Genomic DNA, 263 nt, shown 5'->3' on the forward strand with positions numbered 1-263 from the left:
CCTCATTTCTATGATCTTCGATGGTCTGGACAGGTGTCTGTATATCGCTATATTGAGGTAAGACCTGCCCTACCCCTCCCCCATCCTGACGCCCTCTTCACTTCTCCACCTTCAACTCACTTTCTCAAGTCTCTCTTTTTTAACTCCTCTCTCCCTCCATTTCTTCCCATTTTCCTCCCTCCTCCCCTTCCTCCTTCCTCCTCCCCTTCCTCCTTCCTCCCTCCTCCCCTTCCTCCTTCCTCCCTCCTCCCCTTCCTCCTTCC

The sequence above is a fragment of the Nanorana parkeri genome, unplaced genomic scaffold (assembly GCF_000935625.1).
Source record: "Nanorana parkeri isolate BGI_ZX_2015 unplaced genomic scaffold, ASM93562v1 scaffold3798, whole genome shotgun sequence".
NCBI lineage: Eukaryota > Metazoa > Chordata > Amphibia > Anura > Dicroglossidae > Nanorana > Nanorana parkeri.